This window comes from Pogoniulus pusillus, chromosome 7 (assembly GCF_015220805.1).
Source record: "Pogoniulus pusillus isolate bPogPus1 chromosome 7, bPogPus1.pri, whole genome shotgun sequence".
In the NCBI taxonomy this organism is placed as follows: Eukaryota; Metazoa; Chordata; class Aves; order Piciformes; family Lybiidae; genus Pogoniulus; species Pogoniulus pusillus.
The window spans coordinates 1524224-1537093 of NC_087270.1; positions in this window are offsets into that span (position 1 = coordinate 1524224).

Consider the following 12870-nt stretch of genomic DNA (forward strand, 5'->3'; position numbering starts at 1 on the left):
CCTCTTCTCCAGACCAAACAATCCCAGTTCCCTCAGCCACTCCTCATAAGAGTTGTTCTCTAGACTCATAAGAGTTCTTCTCTAGACCCTCCCACACACCTCATCCACCCAAGGGTGAGGTGGATTTAAGGGATGCTCATGCAAGCCTCTCTTGGGTGGGCAGCTTTGAGAAGGAGGAGCAGGGCAGGGCATGGTCAACCCAGGTTTTCAAAGCCATGTGTAGCTCAGGGATGCCACATGTGGATTGGCAGACTTAACCCACCCTCCTCCCTCTCCACTTCTGTACATGATCTCATAATTGCAAGCTGCCATATGTATGGAGGCTTTTAAAGCACATGAAGGTGACCCTGCAAACCTTTTGCAGGGCAGGGAGGGCTCGCCAAGTTCAGGGCCTGTGTTATTGACAGTGATGATTGAAAATAATCCTCTGAGTCAGTATTAGGGTCAGGCCTTCTGTGTAAATCTTTATTTAGGTGCCAGAGATGTCTCCTTTTCAGTGCCAGAGGCTGTAACAGCTCCTTTATAAAGTAAATGCATAGGCACTGCTAAGTCACAGGATTAGAAGGCTGCCACCCATGCATACTGAGTCTGTTGAGTTCAAACCTGCCTGAAACTTGCAGCAAGAAATTAATGTTCAGCACACCTAAATCCCACCCAACAAGGACATCTGAAGTGTGGCTTTGCCAGTGAGCACCCTGGAGCCAGCCAGCATCCTCTGGCCAGCTTGACCCAAGGTGGTGACAAGGTCAAAGCCATCTGGGCTTTAACATATTTTTATTTGAGTAGGTATGAACAAATGCAGAAACACTGACAGAGGATCAGGCAGGGGCTCTAAAGCCACTGCACTGAGTTCTGAATTTGAATCCAGAACAGACCTTTTGTTCCTGGTGAGCAGGACCATAACCCTCAACTCCCAAAAGCAATGGTTTTGTAGAACCACAGAATGATTTGGGATGGAAGGAACCTTAAAGATAATCTCGTTTCAACACCCCCTGCCATGGGCAGGGACACCTCCTGTCGGATCAGGGTTTTCCAGCCTGGCTGTGAATACTTCCACAGGGGAAGCCTGTTCCAATGCTCCATCTTACTCACAGTAAAGAAGCTTCTCCTTATGTTGAGGTGTAACCTCCTGTGTTCCGGCTTGTACTTGTTGTTCCTTGTCCTATCACTGGGCACCACCAGAAAGAGCCTGGCCCCTTCACTTGACACCCACACCTCAGATGTTTATAGACATCCCCTCTCAATCTTCTATTCTAAAGACCAAGCAGCTCAGTCTTTCTGCAGAGGAGCGATGTTCAAGTCCCTTCATCATCCTCAGAGCTCTCCCTTGGACTCTTTCCAGCAGATCCCTGTCTCTCTTCAACTGTGGAGCCCAAAACTGGACATGGTATTCCATGTGTGGTCTCACCAGGGCAGAGCAGAGGGGCAGGACCTGCTGATCACACTTTTCTTGAGGCATCCCAGTATATCACTGGCCTTCTTGGCCACGAGGGCATCCATCAGGTTCCCCCAGCGTGGTGCAGGCTTCACCCCTTCCAAAGGGCACTCACAATCTCCCTATCAGCTGCCAAGATTTGATAGGCTCAGGTAAACTAAGAGAGTGCTTCATTTCTTATCACTGCTTTCACGTCCTGTGTTTTCCAGGGGAACTTTTCCTTTGTGGGGAGGAATTTGTGTTTTTTGTGTTCTTTTGTTGTGTCAGTGCTGATAAAAGCAGGTATTGTGCTGCTAATTCTCCTTTTGGCGTGCCGGCTACAATGACTTATTTTGTGTCTGATCTATGAGTTATCCAATTTCTGTAAGCTGATTTTAAATACGTTACCAGGCGAGCTCTGTTTATAGCCTTTCTGCAGCTTTTGATTATGAATGAGTGCAGAGATACACGCAGGAGTATTATTTATATAAAATATATAAGCAGCAAGAATCTTCCTAAATCACAAGATGCTATTATCCTGGGGGTTCATGACAGCCAGGGCTGGGTTGGGTTTGGCTTTTTTTCCTTCCCTTTACTGAAAACCAGAATACATTAAACACCCTGGGCAGTCAAAAGGGATGTTTCAAAACCTGTGCAATTGCTTCATTTATTCTGTTCATTTAGTCAGGAGCATTTAATATCTAAAGTCTGTTTTACTCAAATAAATCTTGAAATTAAGATTTAAGTAAGAATTTATTGAGGGAAGCTACTGTGCCTGCCTGCAGTAATATCCTGGTTTATGGCCTAAGGAACAGGGTATTTAATCCTGGAGGGAGAGCTTTCAGAAAGCCATTTTGCATCAGGCTCCCCTCACCGAGAAGCCTGGCCAGGGCTGTGCCTGGACTGGGGTCTTACAGGGTGCTGCAGGAGGGTGAGGATGCTGCAAGGGGGTACTGGATCCTGCAGGAGGATGAGGGTGCTCCGGGGGGACCAGAGTGCTGCAAGGGCCCACAGTGCTTCAGGGGAATCAGGGTGCTGTTGCAGTAGGATGAGGATATTGCTAGGGGTCTGAGGTGCTGGATGGGGACCAAGTGTGCTGCGGGAAGATAAGGATGCTGCTGGGAGCCCTAGGTGCTGCAGGAGAATGAAGGTACTGCAGGAGGGTGATGAAGATGCTGCAAGGCCCTAGGTGCTGCAGGAGAATGAGGGTGCTGCTGCAGGAGGCACAGGGTGCTGCAGGAGGATGAGGATGCTGCAGGGAGACTGAGAAGCTGCAAGAGAATGTGAGTGCTGCAAGGGAGACAAGAGTGTTGCTGGGAAACTGAGGTGTTGCAACAGTAGGATGTTGCCAGGAGTCTGGAGTGCTGCAGGAGGATGCACGGTGGTGTAGGAGGCCTTGGGAAGCTGCTGTAGGAGGATGAGGGTGGTGCAGGGGGACTGAGGTGTTGTAGGAGGAGGATGAAGGCACTACAGGGGGGCTAGGATACTGCAAGAGGAGGATGAAGGTACCAGAGAGAGAGGGAGATGCTGCAGGAGCACCCCTGGCCTGCAGCAGCACCTCACTAGATCAGTTACAGAAAGCCCTGGGTCGGGTAGCACTAATCAATAGCTGTGCCTTGCGGTTTGCTGTCCTGTTTAATTAAACAAATTTACCTTTTGAAGGAAAAATCCACTGCAAGCAATTTAGGTTCTGGTGTAGTGCAACCTTTTTGGAGGTTACCAGTGCTTTTAACCACTGTCTAAAGTGTGTGTAGTGTTAATTAGCATATTTAGGATTAAGTAGATTTACCAGGCAGTAATCATTCTCTAATTCAGTAAGAACTATCTCTGGTGAATAGTGGACATTAATGACAGTTGCAAGAGCTTAGATATTACATAATCACTAATTACATTCTACACAATTAGCGGAGACTCCTCCATGTGAATCGCTAATGGCTGATTTGTGTCAGCAGCCTGTTCTGGCTGTAAAGAAATACAAACAGCCTGCATAATTTCCTGATGGAATTAGCATCAGGAGGGAGGTTATTAATGAAGTCGGGAGGCTGGGAGGAGTGCTGGTGGATGGGACAGGCCCCAAGACGTCGTCACCTTGCCGTACCCCACCCCTCGGCACAGAATGGTTTGGGTTGGAAGGGACCTTAAAGATCATCCAGTTCCAAACCCCTGCCATGGGCTGGACCGGGTTGCTCAAGCCTCATCCTACCTGACCTTGAACATCTTCGGGCAAGGGGCATCCATGGCCTTCCTGGGCAACTGTTGCAGAGAGCAGGAATTAATTCGTGGCCGAGTCGGGAATTTATCAAAAATAGTTATTTTTTATTTTCCCAGAAACCCACCCCCACAACTATAGATACAAAGATTAATTTAGGTTAATAAGCAGATTCAGTCGCTTGAGAATTAAACTACAAGGATACCATCAATAATCTGACTATTTTGGAAGTCAGAAGTTGGAAAAGGCTTTAGCTATTAATTAATATCTGTTTCTTACTAAATTAAGCTAAGCCAAATAACTCACTCAGGCTGGCTCCTGCGGTCTGTCTTCCTCCTCCAGCGGCTGCAGGGGAATCGTTAAGAGGTCTTTAAGGGTCGGAGTGGCTGGAGAGCAGCCAGACAGAGAGGGATCTGGGGGTGCTGATTGATACCCACCTGAACATGAGCCAGCAGTGTGCCCAGGTGGCCAAGAGAGCCAGTGGCATCCTGGCCTGCATCAGCAATGGTGTGGCCAGCAGGAGCAGGGAGGTCATTCTGCCCCTATACTCTGCACTGGTTAGACCACACCTTGAGTGCTGTGTTCAGTTCTGGGCCCCCCAGTTTAGGAGGGACATTGAGATGCTTGAGCGTGTCCAGAGAAGGGCAACGAGGCTGGGGAGAGGCCTTGAGCACAGCCCTACAAGGAGAGGCTGAGGGAGCTGGGATTGGTTAGCCTGGAGAAGAGGAGGCTCAGGGGAGACCTTATTGCTGTCTACAACTACCTGAGGGGTGGTTGTGGCCAGGAGGAGGATGCTCTCTTCTCTCAGGTGGCCAGTGCCAGAACGAGAGGACACAGCCTCAGGCTGTGCCAGGGGAGATTTAGGCTGGAGGTGAGGAGAAAGTTCTTCCCTGAGAGAGTCATTGGACACTGGAATGGGCTGCCCGGGGAGGTGGTGGAGTCGCCATCCCTGGAGCTGTTCAAGGCAGGACTGGACGTGGCACTTGGTGCCATGGTCTGGCCTTGAGCTCTGTGCTAAAGGGTTGGACTTGATGATCTGTGAGGTCTCTTCCAACCCTGATGATACTGTGATACTGTGATACTGTGATACTGTGAAGGGTCGTTAGGCACACAAAGGTGTCAACAGGAAAGCAAAGTCCTGAAGGTCTCTCTGCAGTCCAGCCGAGGGGAGTGTGTGAGCTCAGGCAGACACATACATCCAGGCACAGGCAAACTCCAAAGCGGGAACCCCAAAGGCGGGAAGACCCCCAATAGTTATAACCTTGGCTAGACAAAGGGCAGAGTTACCACACCTTAGGCGCGAAAGCGCACGGCCAGTCCCAGCCTGGCTCCAGGGCAGTCCTCCCCCCCTTCACGGCTGCAGGGCAGGCGAGGGGGGGGGGGGGGAAACCAGGAGGCTTTTCCCCTTTCCCCCCCGAAGTCCGGGCAGGAGAGGAATTTAGGGGTACAGGACTCCAGGACAGCAACCTGTTCCAGTGTCTCATTACCATCACTGTGAAGAATATCTCCAGACTAAATCTGCACTCGTGAGCAATGACACAAATGCTGCCTCTGGTTTCTCAGCTCTCAGTTCCCTTCACGTGGCCAGAGGGCACCTCATGGGCCTCTGGAGGAGTCTGGGTACTGTTTAATTAAGCACTGAGTTACAGTGTGCAAACCCAGGTCCTGCAGCCAAATCTTCAGTCTTTAACAATTAGCATTTCACAGAACCACAGATCACATCGGGTTGGAAGGCACCTTCAAAGACCATCTTGTCCAACCTCCCTGCAGGCAGCAGGGACATCTCCAACTACATCAGGACACCCAGGGACACATGAAGGCTGATCTTGAAGGTCACCACGGACAGAGCCTCAACCACACCCCTGGGCAACCTGTTCCAGTATTTCACCACCCTCATTGTGCAGAGCTTCCTTCTGATGTGCAACCTAAATCTCCCCTGCTCCAGTTTCAAACCATTGCCCCTCGTTCTTGCACTCCAAGCCCTTCTAAACAATCCTTCCCCAGCTTTCCTGTAGATCCCCTTTAGATACTGCAATGTAGTTAGAAGGTCTCTCTGGAGCCTTCTCTTCTCTGAGCTGAGCAGCCCAAATTCGTTCAGTCTGTCTTCACAGGAGATGTGCTCTGACCTTCTGATCATCTTTGTGGCTTCCTCCAGACCTGCTCCAGCAGCTCTATGTCCCTCTTGTGCTGGGGTTCCTCTTCCTTACTTTTAATCATTTTCCAAAGCTATGAATAAAGCAAACAGATGAATTTTGCATTTCTCCCCTCCTCCTCCCCCCCCCCCCCCCCCCCCCCCACCATTTTGCACAACTGCACTGGGAGAGGACTTTCCTTGTTCACTGAACGTGACAGAAGTTTGGACAGAAGTGAGGTAACAGGCAGCCTTCACTTCTTTACAGGAATAAATCTTTGCTCAATTGATTTTTAGTGATGCTTGGATCAAGTCCACTGTTTCTTACAGGCTGAATTCAGCCTCCCACATTTGTTGTGTGATTAAAATGAGGAATAGTGGTATTAAGCCAGTGGAATTGCTTTGGACAGATCCCAAACTGCAGCCCAGCACTGGGGCCCTATACCTTTAGGTATTAGGTATTTTAAATTAAGATTGCATGTGGTTTTAAAAGGCATTGTCAGAGCAAAAGCAATTTAACAAAAGGCAATGTATCTGACGACTACTCTTCTGCCTGCCAAGTGCTCTTCTCGGCGAGTGCATTGTAGGGATGGCAGATTACATCTCCTGAATATTTTTGTCTGTAGCTTGGCTCATTTTCATAATAATAACTTGCATCCTTCTATATCCTTTCATGTTGAAGGGTTGCAAACTATTATACAAACAGACCCGCGCCTGAGATGCAGCCACCTCTGAGGGGAATGGCAGCAGCTTGCAGCAGCAGGCAGAAGTGGGGAGTGGGAAGTGTCCGCCCCAGGGGGGATGCAGGAGGGGTGTCGAGCTTAGTGGCCTCTATATGGGGTGACAAGAGGTTTCTGGGGAGCACCTGCCTGTAGCACACCCCACCTGGTGCCACCAGTGTGCACATCTGGGCATGATGTTTGGAGAAACACTGAGCCTGCAGGTCTTCATCCTGTCTGTGCTTGTGGCACTAAGCTACCAGCAGGCCAGCAGGCTCTTGGCAACACTTGGGTCTGAAAGAAAACACCTATATATATTTAAAAGATGTATCTTCAAAGCAGAAGTAGCCCTTATTTTCCATGTTGGGTATGCACCATGTTGCCTGGGTGAGTGCTTTGCAGCGTTGTGGGGCCCGAACAGTGTGCACTGCAGCATCCTCTGCCACTTCTCCCATCAGCCAAACTGGGCAGCGGGCAGAGCCTCTGCTTTTCAGCACAAGACCCCAAATATCCTTTCCCTGGCAGCAGAAAAATGGCTGCCTGCTTATGCCTTGGATAACAAACTGTTAACTAACAGTCGTGTCCCAACGGCAACACTTCGAAGCCCCATTAGCCCTTGTGAGGTGGCTGGCTGCCTCCGCCCCAGCTAACAAGTTGCTCTGCTCAGTTTCATAGCACCAGATAGGATTCTGAAAGGGCTTGCAGCCTTTGTAACGTCCTTTCCCAACAGCTCGGGTGTCGGAGCGCCTGCATTTGAGCCTGGAGATGCTGGCCTTTGGAGCACCTTGTCTAGCAGCTCCCTTTTTTCGTCTCTGCGGGGCCAGCGTCTGGGCTGACATGAATTGAGGCCAGCCCAGTGAGCAGCAGGGGTGGCAGAGGAGGAGGCCAGCGGGCTCTCTGCTAAACGTGTTTGGGAAAAGCAATTAAACAGTGCAGATGCAGCATGGTTAAGTGTCCTTTTCAGTTACAGCTCCTTCAGCCCCTCGCTTCGGGTGTCACTGATCTTTTTCCCGGTGTTTTGACCTGGCTGGCGACAGCTGAGCGCGGCGAGTGGCCTCCAACCTGACTCCTTCAGGGCTAGGGTCTGGAGAGGGAGCGCAGAGCCTGGTGCGGGGCAGCATTTCCCTAAGTGCTGTTTGGAAAGCAGGTGCTATTCCTTACATTATGGCCAGAGCATTTAAATCTTAATGACTGGCATTGTTGTCTCAAAGACGGTGTTTTTCCTGCTGAGAAACTGCATTAGACTGGAGAAACAGAGCTCATTTCCATTCACTCAGCAGTCTCTCTAGAAATGACATGCAGTGCTTGAAACTGTTTATTTCCAAATTCAGGCCTCCTCCGCATCAGTCATCAGCTTCAATTACCAGTTTTCCGGAGCCGAGCCATCAGGCAGTCTGACACGAGGGTCCAACCTAATTCCCACCTTCTCCAAAGTCAAGAGCATAATGTGCAGATGAAAAGGTGGAAAATAGCCTGGACTTCATTAGCATGCAGAGCCCGGCTGTTCATTTGCTTGCTGCGAATGGAAGTTCTGACACTCGGCGCCTTCTGCAATATGAGAAAAGTCCTCTTCAGAGTATATGATGTCCTTAGCAGCCAGGAAAGGTCATCAAAAAGGCAGGCGCTGACCTTGCTCCCTGCTCTTCATGACTAGTTTATTGATTCCAGGAACACCTCATTACATGCCGGATCAACATATTATTGCCATGTTCAGCAGCTGAATTGTTTACAAGTGTCTTTATAACCAGCAAAAGCCTTCCGGATGATGCATGACTACACTCATTTGGATGTGACCTGCCAATTATCTGTTATCCGATCTGGTGCTGTGTGTCTTGATCCCTGACCAGGCCCGCTGCCCTGCATCAGCACAGGCCCATTTACTACTTCTTCCTAACCGCTCTCTGGCAAAGTGTCCATTAGCCTGTCAGTCTGTAAATAGTTTAGTGGGTTTTTTTGCCTCTGCCACAGGCAAGGCGAGCATTATTGCTCTGCCATTTGCTATGCATGAGCTTCATAATCAGCTGGGGGAAGAGGGGTGGTGGGGTTTGGCTGACGCTGGGGGGGCTGTTTTCTCCCAGCGGCGGCTGGTAACCCACCCGATTTGCAGTCAGCGTGCGTGGCGAGCCGCGCGCCTCGTTACAGCCACAGCCCTGCCGCACAGACCTGTCATATTTTATGCAGGCGCCGGCACTGCGAGCCTGCTGATTTATTTGCAGGAGGGAAAGCAGGAGCAAACCTCCACACGCACAGCCCCCCCACACACCTCCTCTCCCCTGCTTCTCCTTTCCCTGCCTCTAGAGGTCTAATAACTTACGCCCAGCAAAATGCGCTTTCCTCTTCTACATATTTGCTGTGTGATGTATTGGGTTGTGTTATTTGTCCTCAGGCCACAAGACTCACAGCATCAGAGAACCATTACGGCTGGAAAAGAGGGAGGTTATTCTGCCCCTGTACTCAGCACTGGTCAGGCCACACCTTGAGTGCTGTGTCCAGTTCTGGGCCCCTCAATTCAAGAAAGATGTTGAGGTGCTGGAACATGTCCAGAGAAGGGCAACAAAGCTGGTGAGAGGCCTGGAGCACAAATCCTATGAGGAGAGGCTGAGGGAGCTGGGGGTGTTTAGCCTGGAGAAGAGGAGGCTCAGGGGTGATCTTATTACTGTCTACAACTACCTGAAGGGGCATTGTAGCCAGGTGGGGGGTGGCCTCTTCTCCCAGGCAACCAGCAATAGAACAAGGGGACACAGTCTCAAGTTGTGCCAGGGTAGGTCTAGGCTGGATGTTAGGAAGAAGTTCTTCACAGAGAGAGTGATTGGCATTGGAATGGGCTGCCCAGGGAGGTGGTGGAGGCACCGTCCCTGGGGGTCTTCAAGAAAAGCCTGGATGAGGCACTTAGTGCCATGGTCTGGTTGATTGGCTAGGGCTGGGTGCTAGGTTGGACTGGATGATCTTGGAGGTCTCTTCCAACCTGGTTGATTCTATGATTCTATGATTCTAAGACCTTTAAGATCATTAAGTCCAACCATAACCCAACTACCATCACCACTGAACTATATCCTGAAGCTCCACACCTACATGCTGCTTGAACATCTCCAGGGATGGTGACTCCATGTGATGGTTTGTGAGTTACCTGCCCCCCACCTCCAATGAATTCACCCAGATGAGGCTCAGCCAGCTAGAAGTTAAGGAATGAAGCTATATTAACAGCTTAGCACAATTATACAAGCAGATATTTACAATATAGTACAAATGTCTACAGCTATATACAGAAATATGCAAGTTAAAAGTAATACAGAAACACGATACCCCTCCCAGAAATCAGAGTCTCCAGGAGGGACTCCCAACCACCCTTCCACCTTCTTTCCACCTCTCTACCTTATCCCAGAGTCTGCCTCAGGTGCAAGGTGAGTTGCAAGGATCAGCAAGGGGGGGTTAGAAGCTTACACATATCCAGGCAGAACAGCAGAAGCCCAGGGAGAAAACACAGACACTGACTCCAACAGATAGAGACTCTCTGTCTTATCTATGTTTGTGTCCTTGGTTTTACACATCTCAGCAAGCCTAAGTGAAGTAGACATCACCACTGTTTTTTCCTTTTCACAGCCTATAATCTAATTTTTCTCACTAAAATAGTTCAAATTAGCCTCAAACCAGCACAATCCACCACCTCCCACGGCAGCCTGTTCCAATGCCTGACCACTCTTGCAGGAAAGAAATTGTTCCTAATATCCAGCCTAAACCTCCCATGGCACAACTTAAACCCATTTCCATTTGTCCTGTTGCTAGTTAATTGGGAAAAGAGACCAACACCAGCCTCCCTTTTCAGATAGTTGTAGAGAGCAATGAGGTGTCCTCTCAGCCTCCTCTTCTCCGGACTAAACAACCCCAGCTCCCTCAGCTACCCCTCACATGCCATGCCAAGTCCTCCAAACTCCCTCCCCAGCCTTGTTGCTCTTCTCTGGACACCCTTCAGCGCTTGAATGTCTTTGTTCTACAGTGGCTTTCTCATACTGTGACTTGTTATAGTTTACACAGGCACGGACACACAAGAATTTAAGAAACAAATCATGAGGCAGCACTGCTGGTTTAATCCCTCATTACAAACTCAATTAAAAAAGCAAAACAAACCAAACAGAAAAAAAAAAAAAAACAAAAAAACCCCAAACAACATCAAGCAACAAACAGCAGTGGCACAGCACAGAGAGTGGTGCTGTAAAGAGAGATGTCTCCAAAAAGCATCTCGTACCCACCCATCACTGGCACAGATTCCAGTTAGTGTTGGCTGCTGTGAGCAGGCTTTGGTGGTGATACTGCTGGGTGTGCAAACAGCCTGTGGCGAATGGCTCCACACACAAGAGTCACAGCCTTGCAGATTGCATCAGGTTGGAATGGACACTCAAAGATCATCTTGTCTAACCCCTCTGCAGGCAGCAGGGACACCTCCAACTACATCAGGCTGCCCAGGGGTGAATCAAGTCTGATCTTGAAGGTCTCCAGGGACAGGGCCTCAACCACATCCCTGAACAACCTCTTCCAGTATTTCACCACTCTCACTGTAAAGAACTTCCTCCTGATGCCCAACCTAGATCTCACCTGCTCCAGTTTCAAACCACTACCCCTCCTTCTATCACTCCAAGCCCTTCTAAACAGTCCTTCCACAGCTCTCGTGTAGGTTCCCTTCAGATATGGAAATGTAGTGGGAGACAGCCCAAATTTTTGCAGCCTCTCTTCACAGGAGAACTGCTCAAGCCCTCTGATCATCTTTGTGGCACTCCTCTGGACCTCCTATGTCACTCTTGCGTTGGGAGTCCAAGACCTTGTCCCTGCAAAGTCCCACCAGGGCAGAGTGACAGAATCACCTCTCCTGTTCTGCTGGCCACACAGCTGCTTTGAGCTCGCTTTGGCACTGGAGAGAGGTTGTCTGTGTTCTCCTGCACCCTAGGCCAAATTGTCCACAGGGCAGAGGTCAGAGGCTGGGGATAATTGCCCTTCCCCATGGATGAGAGTGGTCTTCTTGCCATTTGATTTCCATGTGCAGCCAGAAGCGAACATGAAGAGGCTCATGTATGTGTGTGCGAAATGAAGGGAGCACAGATGTGGGAGGGACCTGTGAGAGCTGGAGCAGGTGGAAGTTAGACATCTGGGGTGAGGTCCGAGGCCTTAAATACAAATCATAGAATCATTAAATGGTTTAGGTTGGAAGGGATCTTAATGATCATCTAGTTATGACACACACCCCCCCCCACAGGCAGGGACACCTTCCACTAGAGGAGATTGCTCAAGGCCTTATCCAACATGGCCTTGAATACCTCCAGGGAGGGGGCATCCACAACCTGTTCCAGTGTCTCTCCGCCCTCACTGGCAAAATTTTCTTCCTAATCTCCAGTGTGATGACAGGATGAGATGAGCAGTTGCTTAACTTTGTCTCTGTTAGTGGGGAAATACTTGAGAGTGAACTTAAAACTGTGTAGAAGAGACATTTGTTTGCCAGCCTGTGGATGCTCTCCTGAGCCAGACACTCAGTGACCTTACACCAGCTTTGGGGTCTTTGAGCTGCTGCAGAATGGCTGAGAGGCAGTGTGTCCTGAAGGTATCTTATCCCATAGTATGACCCTGCAGCATCTTAGCCCATCTTTACAGGGTATAATGCTGCTGATAAATAAACAAGTAGAAAACCAACCAGACAAAAAAAAACAACCAGACAAAATCCCCCCAGACTACAAAAATAAATCCCCTAGCACCTGCAGCTGCTTGGTACCTTGTTTGTTTGGTATCTCCACCTTACTGCTGGTTCTCTTTTAAAGTGTCTGCTTCTTGAACTAGCCATGGCACAACAGTTGTGCTGGAACATGTTTGACCAGCAGAGCAGAGGTGGTTTCTCCTCAGTTACCATAGAACCATAGAATGGTCTGAGTTGGAAGGGACCTCCAAAGGTCATCTAGTCCAACCCCCTCTGCAGTCAGTGGGGGCATCCTCAACTAGGTCAGGTTGCCCAGAGACCTGTTGAGCTTCACTTTGAATATCTCCGAGAATGGGGTCCTAACCACCAGCCTGGGCAACCTGCTCCAGTGTTCAACTGACCTCATGGCAAAGAACTTGTTCCTAACATCTAAATAGAAGAGATATGCAGGGGCTTCCAGCATGTTGGTGCCTCTCTGAGGGGTTTCTAGAGGAGCCAGGAGCAGTTGTGCTCATGGAACCTGAGCATTGCTACTGTCCTTTGGTGCCAGGTACCCATGGTGCATGACCCCAAGGTGCTTACAGGAAGCTCCTTGTGGAAGTGGTGCACCCGTGGTGCCTACGGATGTGGCTGACACGGCAGTGCTGGCATTTCCATGGGTCTCATGGCCTGGCTGAAAGAAGATACAATTTATGCAGATAGAGCACTGCCTGCTCAGAG